This window comes from Sciurus carolinensis, unplaced genomic scaffold, assembly GCF_902686445.1.
Source record: "Sciurus carolinensis unplaced genomic scaffold, mSciCar1.2, whole genome shotgun sequence".
Classification (NCBI taxonomy): Eukaryota; Metazoa; Chordata; class Mammalia; order Rodentia; family Sciuridae; genus Sciurus; species Sciurus carolinensis.
In genome coordinates, this window is record NW_025920137.1 from 1,435,562 (window position 1) to 1,454,476 (window position 18,915).

Here is an 18,915-nt window from a genome sequence, read left to right on the forward strand (position 1 = left end):
ATTCCTTTTTTAAAAATTAGTACTGTTACTCGTTAGTTTTCTTTTTGTATCCCATTTTATGGATGTCATAAATTCTAGAGAACAGCTTTCTTTTCCTCTGCACTTTACCTCAGAAAACTTAATGAATATATGACTATAGCTATTTAAGTGCCTTATATTTTGAACTAACATGTTTGTTGTGACACAATGTAAAAGTGAAGATTAAAACATTGCAAATCTTATTCAAAGAATTGTGGCTTACATAACTTAGAGATTTAAAACAGCAGTGACTTTCACATTAATAGCTGTGGAGGTTATGTAAAGAATCCATGAGATGGTTTGTACAGGATGATCAATAGTAGCAACAATAATTTTTGAAGTGAGTTTTAGGAATTTCTTGACAGTTTTATAAAATTCTTCTTAAAAAATAAGTGAGGAAAAAAAATTCCAAGAGTGAGGATATGATGTTTGGATTTTTCTTTGACACTGTTTACTTTGTGGAATTATAAACAACTGGTCTAGAAATTCTAACAGTTTTCTTTAAAGTCATCATACACCCTTTAAAGTAATAACAATTTACTCATATTATAACCAAAATATATGAAATCTAATATTTTTAAATTGTCTACCCTTCACAAAATTGAGTTGACATGCTGACTGGTACTTCATCAGAGTTATGTCAGTTGAGTCAGTCACTGTGTAGTACACATCTCAGACTTTGTCAAACACTTGGAGTAGCTATAGCTGATGACCATTGTAAATCTAAAGCAGGATTTTTGCTTGAACATGACTGCTTACCAGGGATAGGAGTTACCAAGAGCATTTTCTATTTGCTAAATGTACTTTAAAAGAAGAAATAAAAGATAACTCATTGCCTTTTGCTACCTTTTTTTTTTTTATTTCTGATATTCTGTAGTAATTTCTATGTTGAATACTCATTCAACCTTCATGTAAGATGCCTGCCATTCCACATATTTTATTTGGTTAACGTTATCTCAGATTTTCCAGTTGGTTAAAAATGTACTTTAATTTCTTATGATTTGAAAATGTAATTATATTTGGATCTACTTCAGATCATTTTTATTATGTTCTCAGAATTATTTTCTATTACTGATTTTAGAAAATTCTCAGCCATTCACCTTTCTTTCCCTTTTGGAACTTCAGTTACATTTCTAATAAACATTTTCACTGTGTTCTCATAGGTCTCTTTTTTGTTCTTTTCTAAGAACTCCCCCCCCTTTTTATTTTTCTGAACATTTTCTGAAATTTTGACCTTAAAGTCCTTGTTGTCTCTATGATCCTCCAGTGTCTTCAAAAATTACTTTCAGTATTTTATATAACTGTTTTCATTGTTCTCTCTGGAAGTCTGGTCTTTTAAGGAAGACTAGTCTGTAATAATCAGAAGAAAAAGAATCTCAGAATATTTCATAAAGAGCAAATGTGATTATGTTTATTAGGTTAAACCTTACAAGTTGTCATTCCCACCCCATGATGCAGGATGAACCCTAAACTACTTTGCATGACTCACAAGACTTTAGTATTCACTAGTGACCTTGCTTTATCTCAGTCTTCTCTTTAGTTATATTTAATCTGCTATTAAACCCATCTATATATTCTTAATTTTAATTATTATATTTTTAGCTTCAGAATTTCTATTTCATTATTTTTTATAAAATCTAACTCTCAAATGAAATTTCCATCTTGTCATCTGTTTTCTTGAGCATATTAACCCACTCTTTTGTACTCTTCACTGGTCTTAACACTCCATACTGATCTTTTCCCCACCATAAGCTTGAGTACTGTCATTTACAATGGTAGTAACTTCAGATATTCCATTTCTAGGCAGTAGATACCTTAAAAATGTTTGAGAAAAAGGACAGTAGAGTGAAAAGTGCAGCTGCAACCAATCTCTCATTCCTGTATTATCTGGTAAGTTTTGTTTCTTAATTAAGAGTTCGTCATGTGGTATTTTTATATTGCTGAATATCTACCTAAGGATCATGCCTAATGAGAGGCCCCCAAAGAAGAGTGGGGGAGAATATTAAGTGGAATAATATTGAGGTGTATAGAAGATCTAATCGTGCAGGTGCTGGGCTTGGATGTTTGTAGGCATGAGTGAGAAGACCATCTCTAAAGGAGATGGGAGGGAGAAAAATTGTGATAGTGAACAAAACATCATAAAATTATGGAACATATAGCTAAGAGGTGAGATAGAGATACATTTCCTATTAGTGATGAAGAAAGTGATAGGTTAAGTGATTTTAAATAAAATTACAGAGGAGTACCATCTACAATGAGTGTTCTTTGAAGGCCTACTGAGTGCCAATCATTGGGAATGATTGTTTCTTTATTTGTAATGTTTGTTTCTTAAATTGGGAATGATTCTTTTTAAATTTTGAACAAAGAAGGTGGGTAGGTAGAAGAGGAAGGAAGGTTCAAATTAGAGAACAATAAATTAATGTTGGTAATAAGTGCTTCACATTCAAAAAGACAAATAACATTTTACTTTAGGACTTTGAGAAAAGATTTCAAAGAAAAGTTGATCCAACAAGGTCCAAATACAGCATAGAGGTAAGAAAGTGGTAGGAGGGAAGGTGTGCAGAACAGTGATGGTGTTTTGTTAAATTACATTCCAGTTCTCTTACAGCTTCTGATTTGTGCATCACTGAGAATCACTGTTGTGCTGTCCTGCTCTTATTAGTGGAAAGGTACTACATCCCTTATATGTGCTAAGGTGAAGAAAGAGATCAAAACCACCAGTTAAAAAAAGGACTCGAGTATATTAAAACTGTTGGCAGGAGAGTATTGCTGGTTGTATGTCCAGAGGGTGCTAATTAGGGGGTAAAGAAGTTTGTTTTTGAGTATATTTAAAATTTGTTTTATAGTAATGGTGATATATCTGAAGAGAAATGTCCAGGAGGCATATGAACTGATTTCAGAATGGAAATCAGGCTTGGAGATGAAATTCAGTGATCATCACTATAGAGGTGAAAGCTTAGAACTGAGAACTGTGGGGTATATAAACACTGAGGAGGCAAGAGTAAGATTCAGATTGAGAAGACAGGAAAAGAACCAAGAGAGCATGGTGTCTTTGAAGTAAAGGATGGCACAAAGAGGAAGTATGCAGCATTGATTCACCAGAGGGGTAACTCAAGGAAATGAAAACTTTGAATAGACCCCTGATGCTATTTAGAACGGAAGACTTAAGATACAAAATGGAGATTCACTTGGCAGAACTCTTCAGATCTGTATGAGGGATAGGGTAGGAGAGTTAGGGGTGGGAACTGGGATCTGGAGGGAGCAAGCAGGATTGAGCAGAAAGACAAGTTGGGTTATAATGCAATCTCCAAAATCCTTGCCAGTCTTGGAGTGTACTCTGAAGCTGAGGGACTGGGTCTTTGTACCCCTGCATCAACCAGTCATTGAATGTAGCCTCCCCACCAAGAAGTAAACAAAATGACTGTCTTTCTCTGCAGCCCAGGGTAATTTCCAGAGAGGACTGCCAGCTCTGGCTGGCAGCCAGCAACATTATCAGCACTTTTTTGGTCAGGGGTGGGAGGGCAGGTACTGGAGATTGAACTCAGGGGCACTCGATGACTAAGCCACATCCCCAGCCCTTTTTTGTATTTTATTTAGAGACAGGGTCTCACTGAGTTTCTTAAGTGCCTCACTTTTGCTGATACTGACTTTGAACTTGCAATCCTCCTGCCTCAGCCTCCCAAGCTGCTGGGGTCACAGGTGTGTGCTACCACTCCTGGATTATTACCAGCACCTTTAAAGGAAGATCTAGAGAGAAGTAAGTGTAGTATCTAGTACATCCACTAAATTTTGAATTTAGAAAGGCATTAATGAATTTTGTGAAAATAGTTTAATTGGTAACCAGATCTTCACCAAGTTTGATAAATGTTCTGGAGAAAGCCAACAGCAATTTTTAAGGAAGAAAGGAAGTGAATTGTCAAATCTGCAGAGCTGTTGGAGCATCTGTTGTACCTACTCTGAGGAAAGTGGTTATAACCAAAAATGCCTTGTCTCACACATGAGCTTTTGTTGGACACCTCACATCCAAACCATATCATAAACTAATGACATGTATAGGATTGTATCAAAAGCTTTCTCTCAGCAAAGGAAACTATCAGTAATGTGAAGAGAGAGCCTACAGAGTGGGAGAAAATCTTTGCCACTCATACTTCAGATAGAGCGCTAATTTCCAGAATATATAAAGAACTCAAAAAACTCTACACCAAGAATACAAATAATCCAGTCAACAAATGGGCTAAGGAAATGAACAGACACTTCACAGAAGAAGATCTACAAGCAATCAACAGATATATGAAAAAAGGTTCAACATCTCTAGTAATAAGAGAAATGCAAATCAAAACTACCCTAAGATTTCATCTCACCCCAATTAGAATGGCGATTATCAAGAACACAAACAACATAGGTGTTGGCGAGGATGTGGGGAGAAAGGTACACTCATACATTGCTGGTGGGGTTGCAAATTAGTGCAGCCACTCTGGAAAGCAGTAGGGAGATTCCTCAGAAAGCTTGGAATGGAACCACCATTTGGCCCAGCTATCCCACTCCTTGGCCTATACCCAAAGGACTTAAAATCAGCATACTGCAGAGATACAGCCACATCAATGTTCATTGCTGCTCAATTCACCATAGCCAGATTGTGGAACCAACCTAGATGCCCTTCAGTTGATGAATGGATAAAGAAACTGTGGCATATATATATACAATGGAATATTACTCCGTCATGAAGAATGATAAAATTATGGCATTTGCGGGCAAATGGATGAAATTGGAGAATATCATGCTAAGTGAGATAAGCCAATCTCAAAAAACTAAAGGACGAATGATCTGGCTGATAAGCGGATGAGGACATATAATGGGGGGTGGGAGGGGTTAGTGTTAGGGTTAGGGTTAGGTTTGGGATTAGGGATAAGGAGGGTGGTAAGAATGGAGGAAGGAAGGACTGTATAGAGGGAAAAGAGGGGTGGGAGGGGTGGGGGGAAGGGAAAAAAATAACAGAATGAATCAAACAACATTACCCTATGTAAATTTATGATTACACAAATGGTATGCCTTGACTCCATGTACAAATAGAGAAACAACATGTATCCCATTTGTTTACAATAATAAAAAATAAAAAAATAAATAAAAAGATTAAATCAGAGGTCAAAAAAAAAAAAAAAAAAGGAAGCCATGCAAGGATTATATATCTGTTATGCATGTTGTGTATGTATTCACTACTTTGTAAAGAAGTCTTATTTTTTCCTCACCAGTAGTTTTGCTCTTTGGCCTCAGAATTATCTATTTCTGGATAATTCTGGATAATGATGGGAGGAGGATTGCTTGCTGTTTTTGTGGGTTGTGCTAACTCACCCACAGTTTTAGTTTGTGCTGAGAACAGAAATGTCTCCAGCAGCATCCTACATTGTATCATTAGGAAAGTGAACAATTGAGGGTAAAAGTGGTCAATATTTGGCTGGAAGTAAGGTTAAGAGGATGTGAGTGAATGCTCTAGATATTTCTGTGTTCTTTGTGAGAAACCAGTGGTTTACAGGAGATCTTAAATACAGCAAAGAATTCACTTTCAGGAGTGCTCTGGTGAGGAAGGCTGCATGTAGACTTGCATGTTTCTGTAAGTGTGTGTATGTGTTCATGACCAGAGAATTAGAATGTCTGGTGGATGGAAATGTGTGAAGACCATTAAGAGGAAGGAAGTATGTGCCATTTGAGTACTTGAAGGAAAGAGAAAGTGGTCAAGGTCCACAGAACTGTGAGGGAAAAAAAAGAGGCTAGAAGCATAGGCAGAAGACAAATTCCATAAATGTCTTCTAGAACATATTTAAGATAGAAATCCAACAGCACTTTTTACACAGGAGAGAAGGATACCTATTTAGGTTTATTTTTAAAATAGGAAATAGGATATACAGCTGTGATATGAGAATATGGCAAAGGAGGTCAAGACCAAATGCAATAAAACACATGAGTATTTTTTGTTGTTGTTTTGTTTTATTTTCCCAGAAATCTAAGCTAGAGATGATGGAAGGGTGAACTGACTAGAAAAAAAAAAGGAAAATAAATGGATTCAACTCATTTATAATATGTGTATATATGAAAATATCAAGCATTTTTGTCAACTATACCTCAATAAGATTAAAAAAATGTTTTTTAAAGAAAGTAAATTGATTCAGGAGATATTTCAGAGCTATAAGAAAGAACTCAAACAGGCCTTATATGAATAGTCAGAGAAAAGAAAAAAGGATAGCTCCTGAATTATAATACTTGGATAATGGGTTACATGGTAGAGCCATTGCTGAGATATGAAACACCGGAGGAGGGGGACTCAATCTTGGTTCTGATATGCAGTTCAACAGCTACATTTTCAACTTAATGATTTGTTGAACCTGGTGTCATTTGAGTAGAATTGTATGAGCATGTTTTAGCATGTAACTTGAGTGAATCTAGTTTTAGATAATTACTTAATTATCACTTTCCTAATTTTATATTATCTGTAAACTGCCAATGTATAGTTTGATAATTATTAAAAAAAAAAGACTACTAACTTTTACAATTTAATAGACTAAACTGCTGTATCAGATGTTGTTTGCTGCTGTTTCCCCTCTGATCCCCTTACTAGTTAGTGAGAGTTGACTGGCTCTCCCTGTTTCATAGCTCTACCTTTCTCTAGATAACTGCCCAGGCTACATTCCTAGAGATGACTGAAAGGGCCATACTTCCTCACATCAACCCTAAAACACATTATAGAGCCCCTTGCAGTCTCAGTATGAGGTGAGACTTCTGAGCTTAGAAGACATATTGATTATATAAATAATTTACTATATATCATTTTGCCCCTCCCTGTCCTCCCTTCTTTACCTAGCTCTTGGATAAGAATTCCTTTATCAGGGTTTAATTCTTGGTATTCACCCTCAGATATTTTCAAGCATATGCCCCTTTCTCCCCACAAGAGATTTAAGCACATTTAAAGTCCTTTTTTCATTAAAGAAAAGTTTCCAGTAGGACTTTGACACAATTCTGGGCAAAAAGCAAGGTGGTCTTTTCATTTGAGTTCAAATTCCACTTCCTAATTTCCCTAACAAGAGCCCATGTTGTCACATGTATATTAAGTAAAACTTAGTTACTCTGAAAAACAACAAATATAATGCTGATTTTTTTTCAGGCACCCATCAGAAAAAACAACATGCTTAATGATAACCAGTCATGATGGTCAAGTGTTTTAGTTGATTTACTTACTTAGGCACATGTTATTTACTCATCCTGCCATATGACAAATTTAAAAATCTGTTTGCTGAAATATTCTTTAAAGAAGAAATCACTAGGTCAATATAATATTATGTGAAAATAAGTTTTATGATTAAATTACAAAATAACCAGATTTGTTGGTGACTGAACTTAACAGTACTAATAAGAATTTTGAAAACTTAACAGGAAGATACCATTTAATAACTCCCAATATTATTAAATGAAGAGCATTTTATATCTGAACATCTTATTGATTTAGTATCCAACGAAAAACTTAAGGAAGTCATTCTAGAACTCGCAAATGAGAGCTCACTAATGTTCTGTTTACTAACATCATCAGAAATTTATACATCCGGTTTAACACCCACTCAGTTTCCAATGCTTTTAGGGCTTATAATTGTCATTTTCCAGTGTTTATCAGTGCTGATGTAAGTTATATCATTTAGAAAATGCTTCTGTTTCTACTGCAAACTCAGTTGAAAATGTCATCCACCACATTACTCACATCTTCTTATATTAAGACCCATTGTTGTTAATTACTTTTTAGAATTGATATTAGAAAAATATTTATGTTTATAAGATGAGCTTCTATTTGACTTTTCTCTGAGTAAACCCAGTGCTAAGTGCAATGTCAAATTGTCATTGCAAGCTCATTTTCAGTGTCTCCTAACATTAAAATATTTAATTATTTTTGCCCTTTTTTATGTTTACTTGTTCTGTTTCATACTGTATTTGAATAAGGTACTTCTGTACTTGACACTCAAAAGAGTGATCTTCATTAATTTGGAAGGATACAGTAATAAAAGACTATAAACCTTAAATAAATATTTCATTAATATAAAAGTTGAGCAAGAAATTGATGCAACACAGAGATACCCTGGTTATTACATTGGATTCCTCAGAACATTTTATAAACAAAACTATTTTCTCTTTTTTAGTCTGGCTAATATGAAGAACATTTTTATTGACACCCAACTGTTCTGCAACTTCCTTACCTTTGAGGAAGAATTATGAGATGAATTTCTGTTAGACAAAGAAATATGAGATGAATTTCTGTTAGACAAATGGTTAGTATGATGCAAAATATAGTTTGCTATGACTGCAGGGACATGATTCATTGTGTTTTCCTATTTTGAATTCATGGGGGAATGTTGAACATCTCTGAATATAAACATGGAAAACTTCCATAACATCTGCTGCTAATTTCTGCCAACTGAAAAGTGATAATGATGATAATATTTTTGTTGATGATACAGATACATTGGTCTAACTAAATTAACTTTGCAGACTGTGGGTATCTAATTGAAAACACATGATTAGTAATATCACATGGTTGACTTTATGTTTAGTTACATCTCTCTAATTGTTCCAAAATGTATAGTTCTGTGATTGTACTTTTTAAAGCTAAAAAAAATACTACAAATGGGAAATGTGGTAGAGTATGTCATGCTGGCAATGACATTCATTGTTTCAATCACCACCTTATAGTTTTAAAAGCAAAATTTGAAAGTTGTACTTTCAGGGCAGGAACCAGCAGTCACTGAGAAGGGGAAAAGATGAAAATTCATTTAACTAAGACACTTTTAAACACTGTTGTACAATTCACTATTTTAATTTGACCAAGTAAATATATCTTCAAGATATGCCTACATAATTTGACATTTTAAAGGGGCTAATATTAAGAAGTCTTTAATATAAATTCAATGTTTAAATAGGCAAAATTTATTTATAAACCCTCTGCTACACAATATACTCATTATAGCTTAGTGGATCCAGGTAGATAAATAAAACTTCAATCTTCAGCATTGACTATAATAATAACTATAACACTTTATATTCAAAGCCTGTAGAAAAGAAGGTCTACCATTTCATGTGCCTTCTTATTTAAGAAACATGGGGCTATTTTATAACTTTTTTAACTGGAATGATTTGGTTGATGGCATTTTTGCCTAATAGGTTTTTTGGCAAGTTCTCTGTACCAAAATATTAATGCTTGTTAATGGTTCATTATATACTTGCCTGGTGAAAGGCTTTGATTCAAAATCCTTGTGATTTATTATTTAAGCAAACATGCAACTCTTATTAAATATCAATTAACTGCATATTTGGTTTTATTTTATAGTTTGGTTAACAAATTAAGACAGGTGCTATTATCCATAACAAATATTTTACGTGTAATTTTGCAAAATTAATGTAAATGAAAAGGTACTTATGGCAGAATAACAGATGGAAAGTGGTAAACTTTGAAAGGTAAGAATTTTGCCTTTTAGCAAACTTTTTTCAAAGGCTCAATTAAAGTTCAGAATGAATTTCTGAAGTGGAAGCTATTACAGTTTTCCATTCTTCATGATTTATTTTGAACTTGCAACCTGCAAAATTCTTTTTACTATTCACCAAGAAAACAAAGAAAAATTCATATTAAGTACATATAATATCAGCAATCATTAAAAATTCTTCATCTATGATTTGCTAATGTGCAAGTCCCTAAATGACTGAGAGCTACTTTTGAGTTACATTATTTCCCTGTGTAGTCTTTGTGTTGATTGGGATCTCTTACACACTTTCAAATACAAATTGCTGGATCACACCTTCATCACTTTTCTCATATCTCAATTCACTTCATTAATACTAATTTTCCTCAGTGTTACATGTTTAATAATCTCTTCCTGATGTACTCTGAAACTCTGTAATTTATTCGGGTAGATACATGTTAATAAGCTTCAGTATTTTCTTTTGATTACTCTGCTTCAGTCTGTCCAGTACTTATGTATTCGTTCTGCCCTCCATTACTATATACTCATTCATAAACTCAGAAGTCTATCATCTCTAATCATTACAGGATTCAGGTATTCAATTTAGGCTTTCTCAAAGAGCATTTCTTATATTTCTGGGAGTATAGCATGATTTGGCTTAAGTCTCAGATCAGGAATTTATCTGTTGGGATACCTCGTCTGACTTACTTAATATTTTTTGAGAATAAGAATTCTCATAGAGGCTCTTGTTACTGTCTTTTGTCTGTTCCTTATTCTTTGGCCATATACTTGCATATAACCGCTATATTTAAACCTCCCTGAAACTCCCAAATTTGAGTATGCTGTTTCCTACTGAGACCCTGATCTTTGTGCTTTCTTATGTAATATAGAGCACCAATACTTATGTGGTCCATGAACCTGTGTCTTCAAACTATATGACTGTCTATGAAGAGATAAGTATCAAATGGGAGAGAGTCAAGTACTTAGAAACTTGAGAGAGTGTTTAGAAACTTGAAGCAATATGACATTGTCCTGACATTGCAATGTCATTATTCTTTTGGTCATTTCTTTTCATTGTATCAGTCCATGATCATTTTTAAAAATCTACTAAAACAGGTTCTTCTAAAGGTAGTTTGGGAGGTACGGGCATAGTGGTTTCATCCTTATTGAAATGTCCTGTTGATTCATTAACATTTTGGTGCTTTGTGGATTTGATCTCCTCCCTTGAGAGAAGGTTGTCAAGAAAACCAGTGTAATGAACTCATCCTGAAAAATAAGGTGGTGTTACATCATAAGTAGGAGATGAGCAAATTTAATGTAACCAGGCTCCTAAGTATTATTGATGAACAACAGACAGAAGTCAGGATCTGGTCATTTGAGAATCAATTTAAAAAAAAAAATAGAGAAAACAGAAAGACCTGATAGAAATCCAAGCTGAATAGGGTAAATATTCATTTTAAAACACTCTGCTTTGAAAAATTTTCACATGTATTCATAGTCACTCATTTAAATATGCTTTTTATTAAATATGTGACAATTAAATCATTGACATATACTAAACAGTGATAGAGTCATAAATAAGAAAGATAAAATTCATATAATTCACTACTTTTCTATGGATGAACAACAGATAAATGATAATAGTTTGGCAAATCTTTATTTTGGAAAGAGAGGGAAAGAGAAAGAGGAGTAGGAGGGTAGAGGGGGAAGAGAGAGAGTTTGTACTCTAGCAAACAGATCATTGAAGTAAAGACATTTATGTGTACTCACATTCTAGTAATAGAATAATTCAAAATCTCTCAAATATCAAAGTGACATTTTTCCCTCTCACCAGGATTTTCTCCACCTAATATTTGGTTATAGGGGAAAAAGATGCAATAATAAATTATTACAAGCAGCATCCCTGTGGAAATTATTTGTACAGTTCTATGACTTCCTGTGTGGTGTGCAGCAAGAATGGAATTGTTGGGTCATAGCTTGTGTTTGTCTTTAACTTAAACCACCAGCAGTGCATAACAGTTCTACTTGTTATATATCCTTACCAAAACCTTGAGTTTTCTTTTTTTCTTTTAATTATCTGCTAAGAGTTGAGGAGATAGATAATAGAGTTGCCATAAGAATACAATCGGAGTTTTACTTTTCCCCTAGTGATTAGTGATGGCGAGCACATAAAGTACTTAATTTTATGCTTTCTCCAAGTGTTTTAAAATATGAATAAAAATTGCATATGCTAATCCTTAAATCAATACAAGTTGAAACTGAATTTAGAGTCAGAAAAAAGTGAAGACTAGCACATTGGTTTGTTTATATTTGCCCATTGTGCAACTCTCAGCTATTTCTAATTATTGACATGGTTTGTATGAATGTATTATTAATAAACTTAAGTATAATTAATTCATAACATATAATGTATATCATAGGCATAGGTTGTCTCTGCAATATTTGTTAATTATTTTTAACAATTGTGTGGGAATGATGAGCTGCTATTAGGACAGCTAAAGCCAATTCATTAGTGTTTGCTATGGTATTTCAGCAAGTCAGTAGTATCTTGTTCACCTAACCATTTCTTTTTGGGAAAGTTTACACTATTTTAATAGTGATGCTTTAAAGAAATCTCTTTTCAAATACTATAATTCAAAGTAATGATGTGCTTCATGTTTAAATAGTCACTGTTTATATAGCTAGTAATATGCTAGTAGGAGTTGTGGATATATTATTTTTAATTTATCTATTGTTATCAGGGGAACAACTTATTGAGTACTGTGTATATAAGCAATTTTACTAAAAAGTCTAATTTAATTGGATATTAAAAAATAAAATATTTCTTACTTTTCCATTCTTATTTTCCATTTATCAAATTTCCCATAATGTGATGAACTTCTAAGCTAAGTAAATAGAGCATAATATTACCACTAAAAATTCTATATTTGCCTGTTAAGATCTAATATGTTTGACTGAAATAGGTACGTAGACTTGAAGGCATAACTCAGTGATAAATCCAAAGTTAAAATAGAAAAGCAATGGTATTTTAAAATTTCTAAATAATACTCTGAATATTTGTATTTCACCCTACTTTAATGGCATAAAGGACAGTCTGAATAAAAATATTTCTGATGAAAATATATAAACTATATTTCTTCTGTGAATTAAATCAATTCATGAGTACTTGGTAAGCTAATTAGCAAATCAAATCATTTAAATTGCATAGAAACATCATTAGAAAAGTCTGTAATTAAGGTATAAGCAGAGATGACATATATTGAATTAAGATACTGGCTTTAATGATCAATGAAATAATGTTCAAGTACTTTTTAGAGAATAAAGTAATTAGAGATATTTACAGTGACCTTGAAAAATATTTATGTAACAAAGACGGGCTAGAAGTTACTGAATTTACTTTCTGTTTCAGGACACAACATTAAATGTAAAGTTTCACCCCACTTACCATATTGATTAGTTCTTTCCAATGGAAAGTTAAACAAAGTGATGTATCATTGCCTATCCAGGGCAGTTAAAGTTCTGTATTTGTTCTTAATTTCTCTCTCTTCTCTCCTTTTCTTACTGTTTTGATGTAAAATATCTACAGAACACTTCAGAACTCAGGGACTTATGGAGACACTTAACCATGAGTCTCTTGCACTGAAATGTTTAGACCTGTTGTTGTCATCAGATGATCTACCTCAACTAATGAAATTTCAACTTAATTTATGTATTAAGCACCGATTCCTTTGAAACCTCCTCAGTTAATACAAATTTATTCTCTGTCTTTAGATGGTAAATTCAGAAAATTTATTTACATTTCACCAGCAGTTGATTCATCTTATAATCACTGACTTCTTGAAATTCTTTTATCCCCTGAATTCCATGCTAACAGACTTCTTGACCTACATGATAGTCTGCTTCTTTTCAGAATTTTATGCCAGTGTCTCTTCTTTCCTTAAATGTTAAGAGTACTACAGAGGTAATCTTCACCTTTCCTCATGGTCATTATATCTGCTCTGGCTGATTTCATTCAGGTTCACCTCAGATCCTTTCATTTCAGATCGCCAACAGCTTTATTAGTTCTCTTCTTCATATCCAACTCTAGACACTCCCACTGGGTACCTAAGATTAAAAACAGCATATTCAAAAGAGAATTTTTATTGTACTCCAAACTGTTTTTCTTTCTAGTCTTCTCCACTTTTGTTTATGGCATTAGCATTTGTCCAGAGTTATTTGGTGTAAAACTCAAGAAGTTATTTTCGATTTATCTCTTTCCTTCATTTTCTGCTTCTGGTCTACTTGACACTTTCTTCAAAATATATCTATTGCTTCTCATTATTTCCCCAGCTGCCTGTTTTAGTCAACTTTTCATTATTGTAATCAAAAGACCTAAGAAGAACAGATTTAAAGGAGGAAAACTTATCTTGGCTCATGGTTTCAGAAGTTCCATCTATGGTTGACCAACTCCATAATTCTGTGCCCAAGGAAAGGGAGAACATCATGGCAGAAGCATGTGGAGAAGGAAAGCAGTTCAGGCCATGGCAACCAAGAAGCTGAAAGAGATCTCTGCTCACCAAGGACAAAATATAAACTTCATAATAACACCCCTAGGGACCAACTTTCTGCAGCCACACCCTAACTGTTCTCAGTTACCACCAAGTTAACCCATATCTGTGGGTTAATCTACCCAAAGAGTTACAATTCTCATAATCTAATCATTTCACCTCGGATCGTTCTTACATTATCTCACATTAGCTTTTGGGGACACCTCATATCTAAATCACACCACTTCTGAAGATGAAAGTCATGTTTCATCTGGATTTAAGCATTTTAAACAAGGAAGTGATATGTCCTCACTTATAATTTCAAAAGACAATGAGCTTCCTGTTAATGTGTTTTCCCCCTTGATTCTGTTAGACAATAGAAAGTGGACTTTATTTTTGTTTTAGCAGCAATTAAATCATATACCTTCTCAACTCAAAAATCACAAGGTGATTCTGCTTTTTACAAAATCCAAATTTATACCATGATGTCCAACTGCATCTCATAACATTAACTATGAACTGATATAAAGCTATAAAGACTGTCATAACCACTGAATGAATTAAATTTTAATATGCTCTCATAAGTCAGAATAATGGCTCATAATTTATCAGTTAGATGAAATTTAGCAAAACATATTTAGTTTGAATAATGAATAAACTAATATTTCCATTATCTAGGTTTATATAGTCTAAAAGTCCAAGTTATCCCCCTCCTTTTATTTAAATTTGTGTGAATTATATTCAAAGTGATATCTGAAAATTTCTAAAGAAGAAAATGAGAGGGAGGGTGGTATGAAAAATGGTGAAATAAGACAGACATCATTATCCTATGTACATGTATGATTACACGAATGGTATGAATCTACATTGTGTGCAACAATAGAAACGAAATTAAGTACCCCATTTGTGTACAATGAATCAAAATGCAGTCTGTAAAAATAAAAGCTAAATAAAAATAATAATAAAAAAAGTTTCTTGTTATCTATAGATTTTTCAGTGTATCATTTTATTTGTTCATGAAACCAGAATGATTGTCCTATATTCTATAGACTTTCCACTCTGGATTTTGCTGATTTCATTTTTATTTTAGCCATCTGCAAAAGTTTGATTTAAATGGTTTATATATATATATATATGTATATATATATATACACATATATATATAATTTTTTTATTTTTACAGACTGCATTTTAATTCAATGTACACAAATGGGTTACGACTTTTCATTCTATGTTCGTACACAATGTAGATTCACACCATTCTTTTAATCATACATATATGTAGGGTAATAATGTCTGTTTCAGTCCACTGTGTTTCCGTCCCCCACCTCTTTCCACTCCCATTGCCCTCTACACAATCCAAAGTTCCTCCATTATTCTTCTATCCCACCACTCCCCACCCCCATTATGTATCATCATCCACTTATCAGAGAAAACATTCAGTCTTTGGATTTTTGGGATTGGCTTTTTTCACTTAACATGATATTCTCCAGCTCCATCCATTTACCAGCAAATACCATAATTTTATTCTTCTTTATGACTGAATAGTATTTCATTGTGTGTATATACCACAGTTTCTTTACCCATTCATCAATTCAAGGGCATCTAGGTTGGTTCCACAATCTGGCTATTGTGAATTGAGCAGCTATGAACATTAATGTGGCTGCATCACTGTAGTATGCTGATTTTAAGTTCTTCGGGTATAAACCAAGTAGTGGGATAGCTGGGCCAAATGGTGGGTCTATTCCAAGTTTTTTGAGGAATCTCTATACTGTTTTCCAAAGTGGCTGCACCAATGTACAACTTCACCAGCAATGTATAAGTGAGCCTTTTCCCCTACATCCACCCCAACACTTACTATTGCTTGTGTTCCTGATAATAGTCATTCTAATTGAAGTTACATGAAATATTAGTGTGGTTTTAATTTGCATTTCTCTAATTACTAGAGATGACAAGCACTTTTTCATATATTTGTTGATCGCCTGTACATCTTCTTCTGTGATTTGTGTGCCCATTTCCTTAGCCCATTTATTGATTGGGTTCTTTGTATTGTTGGTGTAAAGTGTTTTAAGTTCTTTATCAATTTTGGAGAATAGTGCTCTATCTGAAGTGTGTGTGGAAAAGATTTTCTCCCACTCTGCGGGCTCTTTTTTCACATTATTGATTGTTTCTTTTGCTGAGAAAAAAGCTTTTTAGTTTGAATTCATCCCATTTATTGATTCTTGCTTTTATTTCTTGTGCTCCAGGAGTCTTGTTAAGGAAATCTGTTCCAATGTCAACATGATGAAGATTTGGGCCTATCTTTTCTTTTATTTGGTGAAGGGTCTCAGGTCTAATTCCTAGATCCTTGATCCATTTTGAGTTGAGTTTTGTATAGGTGAGAGATAGGGGTTTAGTTTCATTTTGTTGCATATGAATTTCCAGTTTTTCCAGCACCATTTGTTGAAAAGGCTGTCTTTCCTCCATTGTATGTTTTTGGGTCCTATGTCTAGTATGAGGTAACTGTACTTATGTTGGTGTCTCTGTGTCTTCTATTCTGTACCATTGGTCTATCTGTCTGTTTTGGTGCTAATACCATGCCATTTTTGTTACTATTGCTCTTTAGTAGAATTTAAGGTCTGGTATTGTGATACCTCCTGCATCACTCTTCCTACACAGGATTGCTTTGGATATTCTGGGTCTTTTATTCTTCCAGATAAATGTTATGATTGCTTTCTCTATTTCTATGTGGCATGTCATTGGAATTTTAATTGGAATTGTATAACACCCCTTCATGATCAAAACACTAGAAAAAGTAGGGATAATTCTGAACATCTCAACATTGTAAAGGCTATCTAAGCTAAACCCATGGCCAATATCATTCTTAATGGAGAAAAACTGAAAGCATTCCCCCTAAAAACTGGAACAAGGCAAGGATGCCCTCTTTCACCACTTCTATTCAACATCATCTTTGAAACACTAACCACAATAGTCAGACACACCAAAGAAATTAAAGGGATATGAATAGGAAAAGAACTCAAGTTATCACTATTTGCCAACAACATGATTCCATATTTAGAAGATCCAAAAAACTCTACCAGAAAACTTCTAGAACTACTAAATGGATTCAACAAAGTAGCAGTATATAAAATCAATACACATAAATCTAATGCATTTCTATTCATAAGTGATGAATCCTCTGAAAGAGAAATTAGGAAAACTATCCCATTCACAATAACCTCAAAAAAAAAAAAATACTTGGGAATCAATCTAACAAAAGAGGTTAAAGACCTCTACAGTGAGAACTACAGAACACTAAAGAAATAAATTAAAGAAAACCTTAGAAGATGGCAAGATCTCCCATGTTCTTGGAGGCAGAATTAATATTGTCAAAATGCTTATACTTCCAAAGGCACTATACAGATTTAACACAATTCCAATTAAAATCCCTAGTTTCATTTTTGTTAAATAGGATATATTTTTCTCATATCTACATAGGAGAACATAGTCAATGCTGTATTATTTCACCAAGAGAAATAAACTCGAGGAATGATTATTTATCATTTCTCTTTGTATAAATGTTAGAGCATGCTCAAAACTGATTTTCTGGGCATTATATTTAGAAAAATGTCCAAATTGTTTCTGACATATCTCTCTTATTAAGAAACATCTTTATAAGTAAAATAATAGAATTTTCATAAGTCCCAATATAACCTACCAATAAAAGGAAGAAATTAGCTGAGCTTACTTTATGTCTAATATGATTGGTATTTAAAAAAATAGAAAGATGATGAAGGAATAAAGGAAGCAATTTTGTTTCATTTTTCATACCTGCATTTTAATTTAGTTCAAGTGCTTTAATATCTGTCACAAATATTCATATATGGAAATGAATAACATAAATCAGTATTTTCCAAACTTGTATAATCATTGGAAGATATAACTTGACAATTAAAGATTCCTGGTATCCATTTCAGCAATTATCAGAATCTCTAGGGAAAAGACTTGAGGGTTCTAGATTTAAAATGATTATACCAAATAACTTTTATGTGAAGTTATGTTAAGAAAACAGTGGCATACACTAAAAAAGAAGAAAAATAAACTTCAGAATTTATCGTTTAATCACAGACAAAGATTTTTCTTACTTGGGATTTATAATGGCCATTCCCATTACTGTCATGTAAGAATCTTAAAGTGTAAGTAATTACTAGAGCCATTTTTATAATGAGGAAACAGGTATACAGAGATGATCAAACTACTTCAATGAAGGCACTTGGATTCAGATCTGGACACTAAATCATTAACTTTAAACTATAGCATGTCTTCCTACGTTTATTTTTCCTTAGATAATAATACCAATCCTTCTGAAATCCAATGCCTTAATATACATTCTTTTATAATTATGTCTAGATTTAATGACAATGTTGAGGGGATTACTAGCAATTAGGGTGATCTGCATTTTGGAAAAGTGTTGACTATGGGGACTTCCCTCATTATAGATCTGATTCTAATTATATGATAATTGTGCAGCAGTCTACCAGAAGTTAATGCTGCATTTATACCTATATTACCTTCCCTGTGGTTGGAATTCCAACATAATATTTTGTCAAATATGAAAGACACATTTCACATGTTTCTAAGTAAATAATATTTTAGATGAGTTGCCTTAAAATAACAGTTAAAACAGTATATGTGAGGAATATTATCTATTTAGAAGGGGCCAGTTTACCTGGGTTTGGAGAATTTAGTGTGCCTAATTTCAGCAAACAGATATGGAGTAACTTTAGTGTGCTTGATGTGATATACAGAGCTTATCTTCAGAGCACTAGGATTCACATTTGCAGATGGCACTCTTAATCAAGAGAACAAACCTTAAAAGAAAACATTGCACCTTTCGTTCTTAT

At 33.3% G+C, this 18,915-nt stretch overlaps 1 long non-coding RNA gene across 1 annotated transcript in view; it reads left to right on the forward strand.

The window, feature by feature from the left end:
• LOC124974213 (uncharacterized) overlaps positions 1–18,915 on the forward strand; it is a 72,980-nt gene that overhangs the window by 31,520 nt on the left and 22,545 nt on the right. The window contains exon 2 of the long non-coding RNA XR_007106764.1: positions 1,822–1,908. This is a non-coding gene — a long non-coding RNA (uncharacterized LOC124974213). The remainder of the gene's footprint in view (positions 1–1,821; positions 1,909–18,915) is intronic.